Here is a 6,000-nt window from a genome sequence, read left to right as displayed (position 1 = left end):
GATTACAGGCAAGCCCCGCTTAACGAAGGTTCACACAGCAAAATTTCGCTACAAAGAAGGTTTCATTTTACTACCGTCTGCTCGTTTAACGAACACCAAGATTGCTTTAACGAAGTTTTATCCAGGTAATTTTTTCCAAGTTTGAAAGCACCACCGTATCATGCAAGCCAACAGGCTTTTGAATACACCAGCGCCTCTCGTGGACAACACGCGCACCACTCACTCCCCCTGTTCAAAACAATAACAGTGTCAGCAGCAGCTCGTCTTTCCTTGCTCAACTTACTACCAAAACACCCTGGAACGTCGCCTAGCATTGCTAAGAAGACCAGGAAGTCTCTTACTCTCAAAGTGAAGCTGGATATTTTTTACAGACACGAGAGAGGCAAGAAAACTAATAGCACTGCTCGCCACCATCTTGACTCTATCTACTGTCTCTGCTATTTTCAAGTCAGCAGACTCTATTAAGAAGGCTGGTTAGACCGTATCTTCCTTGCAAGCTAAAAGAACCCCCTGAACTCATGATTCTACAATGGATAAAATGAAAAGCCTTGTGGAAATGTGGTACATGAGTTTTGTATGTGATACAATGATGCGCCCTTTGTTTACATTCCATAGTTTGCCGGTTAGTGTCTTTCCCACTACACTCTCCCTCCCTTCATAAATTTAAGATCATCAACATTTTAAAGTTACGTATATACGTACATAGAAGCTCAACAGAATTGTAACACGGAAGAAGTAACAAATCTGTTAAGGGGAATTAAAATGGCCTTTTCATATTTGGATGCTAATATGATGAAAAAGTTAATTAGTTCTATGATAAGACCAAGAAGACTGGAGTATGCAGCGATTGTGTGGCCCCCACATACTAAGAAGAATATTAGAAAATTGGAGAGGGTACAAAGGGCAGCCACCAAGTTAGTACTGAAGGATTTGACTTACGAGGAGCGGTTGAGAAAACTGGAATTTCCAACACTTGAAAGTAGGAGAGAAAGGGGAGACTTGACAGGTATTTATAGAATGGTGAATAACCTGGATAAAGTGGATGGAGACTTTTTAAACTTGGAAACATGGACTACAAGGGGACATGGGAAGAAATTGAAGAAGGTGCAGTGTATAAGAAACATTAAGAAGTACAGTTTCCCTCATAGAACTGTGGACACCTGGAATGGATTAGATATAGACATCGTAAATGCAGTCAGTGTTAACAGTTTCAAAGCTAAGTTGGACGAAACAAGGTATAAAGACAGGTCAATATGAGCTTACTCCCCTCCCGTAAATTATAACTAGGTAAATATATGATCTTTGTCTAAATCTGTTACCTGTATTTACCTCATATTCATGCAGATATTGCACCCAAATATTTTTGTTATAGTTTTATAGGATATTTCCAAAATGTTAGTTAATGATACTGGCCTGTAGTTTAGAAGGCCCATTTTGTTATTGCTTTTGTAAGTATGCATTACATTAGCATTACATTATTTATGGACATACTTTCTTCTTTCATTGAAATATTTATGACTTTCTAATCTAGAAACACCAGTTGATCTCTATATTCTGACACATCATCTGGTCATATTGCTTTTCTAGCATCTAAATCACAGGAGATTTTTTATATCATATTTCGCCATCTTAATTTCATTTAATCCTTCATTAGATATTCCACCTGTAGGCACTACAAAATCTGCTTTCTTTTTAAATGCAAATTTAAAATTCTCATTCATAATCTTGTTCATCTCCTTATCAGCTTCATATGTCCTTCTGCCTCTTTTTAACTTTACAATGCATACTATCTTTACATTTCTTTTTGCTATCTATGTATCTGTAGGAAAGTTTAAGTTCCTCAACTTTTTTCTCATTATATCCTCAATTTTCCTCTCTCATATTCCAAGGTATTACTGTAAATTCTGGCTTTTTAATTTTCTTTTCTACATATTTTCTTATTTTCTCTGCTTCCTCACCTTTTTCCACATGTTGTTCTTCACACACCTGGCATTATATCAACTACACTTGGTTATTTTCACTTTGTGCATTAATAAAGATTTAAATCCTCCATCATGCTGTTTATCTAATTGTTTCTTATTTTTCTATACTTCTTTGTCTTTCAACACCTTATTCCACTTTATAAGTCCTTAAATTTTTCTAGGTTCTTTAAAATTTTTCTTTCCATAGTACATATATGTGTATGTGGGTTTGTATTTGTATATCTTTCATCTTTGTAGTGTGGCAAGACTACTTTGACCAACTTCCTGAGTGAAGCAGGAGAAGTTGGGGGTGGAGGATATCGTCCAACCAAAGGATGTCGTATTGTGGAGTTTGAGATCCCCAATCTGAATGTTAATAATATGACCACCAAGGTAGAGGTTGAGTTGTGGGATGTCAGTGGAGACAGAAGGTGAGATATGGAATGGTTGTAAGTTTTGCACTAAGTTTTTGTTTCACCAATCAAGGGTCACTAAGGCCAAAATGTTGCAATGAAGTTTATTCAGTAATATTTCAACCTGTAGAGTCACACAAATACAGGCAACCTCCACTTAACAAAGCGGTTACGTTCCTAAAAAACCCTTCGTTAAGCGAATTTTCGTTAAGTGAACCAATTATAACAAGTTTAATCCTTTACTTGAGCTTCCATTGAGAGTAAGCAAAGCGAGAGTGCATCAAAGTATAGTAAAAGGTTTAATGAAAGTAAAAATTATGAAGTTAAACATTTAAGCAGTTTAATTTAAGACTAAGTCATTATAATGTACACTAATGTATGTATGTAAGTAACTTTATAATGTCAATTATCTTAGATTTATGAAGGGAGGGAGAGTGGAGCAGGAAATATGCTAGCTGACAACCTGTGGAATGTAAACAAAGGGCACATCATTGTACCGCATTCAAAACTCATGTACCACATTTTCACCAGGCTTTCCATTTTATCCATTGCAGAGTCACGAGTTCAGGTGGTTCTTTTAGCTTGCAAGGAAGATATGATCTCACCAACCTTCTTAATAGAGTCTGCTGACTTGAAAATGGTAGACAGTAGAGGGAGTCAAGCCATGGTGGGAAGCAATGCTATTAGTTTTCTCGCCTCTCTCGTGTCTGTGAATGATATCCAACTTCACTTCGAGAGTAAGAGACTTCCTGGTCTTCTTAGCAACGCTAGGTGACATTGCAGGGTGTTTTGGAGGGAAGACGAGCTGCTGCTGACGCTGTTATTGTTTTGAACTAGGTGCACGTGTTGTCCATGAGAGGCGCTGCTGTATTCAAAAAGCTTGCGTGATACGGCGAAGCTTTCAAACTCAGAAAGATTTACCTGGATAGAATTTTGTTAAAACGAGTTTGGTGTTCGTTAAATAAGCAGATGGTAGTAAAAGGAAACCTTTGTTGTGTGAACCTTCGTTAAGTGGGGATTGCTTGTAATGCCCGATACAATATAATACAGGCAAACCACGCTTAACGAAGGTTCACACAACGAAATTTCGCTACAACAAAGGTTTCATTTTACTACCATCTGCTTGTTTAACGAACACCAAATTTGCTTTGACGAAGTTTCATCCAGGTAATTTTTTCCAAGTTTGAAAGCCCCGCTGATCACGCAAGCCGACAGGCTTTAGAATACACCAGGAGCTGCCAATACTAAGGCCTGGAGAAATCCTGGGACACCTCTGGAATCAAGATCAAGATCAAGATCAAGCCTCTCGTGGACAATACGCTCACCACTCACTCCCCTGTTCAAAACATTAACAGCATCTCGTTTTCCCTCATTCAACTTACCACCAAAACGCCCTGCAATGTGGCCTAGCGTTCCTAAGAAGACCAGGAAGTCTCTTACTCTCGAAGTGAAGCTGTATATTATTCACAGACACGAGAGAGGCGAGAAAACTATAGCAATGCTCGCCACCATCTTGCCTCCATTTACTGTCTACTATTTCCAAGTCAGCAGACTCTATTAAGAAGGCTGATGAGACCGAATCTTCCTTGCAAGCTAAAACAACCACCTGAACTTGTGACTCTACAATGTATGAAATGGAAAGTCTTGTTCAAATGTGGTATATAAGTTTTGTATGTGATACAATGATACACCCTTTGTTTACATTCCACAGGTTGCTAGTTAGTGTCTTTCCCGTTTCACTCTCCCTCCCTTCATAAATTTAAGATCATCAACATTATAAAGTTACATACATACATACATTAGTGTACATTATAATGACTTAAATTAAACTGCCTAACTTCATAATTTTTACTTTCATTACATCTTTCACTGTACTATGATGCACTCTCGCTTTGTTTACTCTCAATGGAAGTTAAAGTCAGGGATTAAACTTGTTATAATCGGTTCGCTTAACGAAGTTTCGTTTAACGAAGTGTGTTTTAGATATGTAACCCCTTCGTTAAGCGGGGGTTGCCTGTACAATCAGCTATATGAATAATGTCACACTAGTAATCAGGAATTCTTAAAAAAAGCTGAAAGAATTGTTGATCAGCCCAAAAGAAAAAAAAAAATGGAAAAACAGTATGAACATATGTGAATCAATGCACCAATAGTAAATGATAATGAATTTCCTGGATGAGGGACCGAACGCTGCAGCTTCGCTGTGATTGGCTGCTTCCCTGCCTCTGTCTTTAGCGCTCCTGGAGCTGGATCCAAGATTCTTTAACGTCAGAGCAACCTCCTTCCACGAAATGGCATCCATGAACGCCTGGAGGGACAGTGATGAGGTTGCTATCAGGTTGCTCTGAGGTTGCTGGGAACCATCTCTGGAGGTGGTGTTACCATCTTATATATGCATTAATGTTCACAAAACATTTCTATTAGCTTTTTACAAACCTTGCCCCCAAGAAAGCATTGTTTTGTAATGCATAAAGTGAAATCTTACATGGAATACCAAAAAATAAAGCAGAGATAGCCCCACAGACGAGACTGAGACTCACGGCGACTCGGTCGCTTCTTCTTCTTGTGACCCTTTTACCTTGCGTGTTTTCTTTCCCCATGATATTTGTTTCCACTCCTCTACTGCCTGCTATAATGGATATCATATCTTAGTATTCATATACGCTCATGCCATGAGGATAACCTCGACTCTGTGGCAGTGAGTGATATTGAATTACTAATGAAATACTGCGGTATTTCATTAGTAATTCACTATCACTCACTGCCACAGAGGCGAGGTTATCCTCATGGCATGAACGTATATGAATACTAAGATATGATATCCATTATAGCAGGCAATAGAGGAGTGGTAACATAAATATCGTGGTGAAAGAAAACACGCAAGGTAAAAGGGCCACAAGAAGAAGAAGCCATCGAGTCTCCGTGAGTCTCCGCCTCGTCTGTGGGGCTATCTCATCTCTGCTTTATTTTTTGGTATTCCATGTCAGATTTCACTTTATGCATTACAAAACAATCCTTTCTTTGGGGCAAGGCTTGTAAAAAACTAATAGAAATGTTTTGTGAACATATATGCAGACCAGGAAGTCTCTTATTCTCGAAGTGAAGCTGGATATTATTCACAGACACAAAAGAGGCAAGAAAGCTAATAGCATTGCTCACCACCATGGCTTGATTCCATCTACTGCCTCTACTATTTTCAAGTCAGGAGACTCTATTAAGAAGGCTGGTTAGACCATATCTTCCTTGCAAGCTAAAAAAACACTCTGCAATGGATGAAATGGAAAGCCTTGTGGAAATTTGGTACATGAGTTTTGTATGCGGTACAATGATGCGCCCTTTGTTTACATTCCACAGGTTGCCAGCTAGTGTCTTTCCTGCTCCACTCTCCCTCCCTTCATAAATTTAAGATCATCAACATTATAAAGTCATGTACATACATACATTAGTGTACATTATAATGACTTAGTCGTAAATTAAACTGCTTAAATGTTTAACTTCACAATTTTTACTTTCATTAAACCTTTTATTGTACTATGATGCACTCTCACTTTGTTTGCTCTCAATGGAAGATCAAGTCAGGAGTCAAACTTGTTATAATTGGTTCGCTTAACAAAATTTGCTTAACG

The 6,000-nt window shown here is 38.2% G+C and overlaps 1 protein-coding gene across 2 annotated transcripts in view; it reads left to right on the top strand.

Annotated features, from left to right (window-relative positions):
- The first annotated feature begins 605 nt into the window (after nucleotides 1–605).
- LOC123507961 overlaps nucleotides 606–6,000 on the top strand; it is an 80,571-nt gene continuing 75,176 nt past the window's right edge. The window contains exon 1 of one of the 2 annotated variants that reach the window (XR_006675843.1): nucleotides 606–2,392. The gene's annotated coding sequence lies outside the window, so the exon portion shown is untranslated. The remainder of the gene's footprint in view (nucleotides 2,393–6,000) is intronic. The other variant, XM_045261325.1, reaches the window with a different exon arrangement.

This window comes from Portunus trituberculatus, chromosome 23, assembly GCF_017591435.1.
Source record: "Portunus trituberculatus isolate SZX2019 chromosome 23, ASM1759143v1, whole genome shotgun sequence".
Classification (NCBI taxonomy): Eukaryota; Metazoa; Arthropoda; class Malacostraca; order Decapoda; family Portunidae; genus Portunus; species Portunus trituberculatus.
This window is presented reverse-complemented; position numbering and strand designations above follow the sequence as displayed.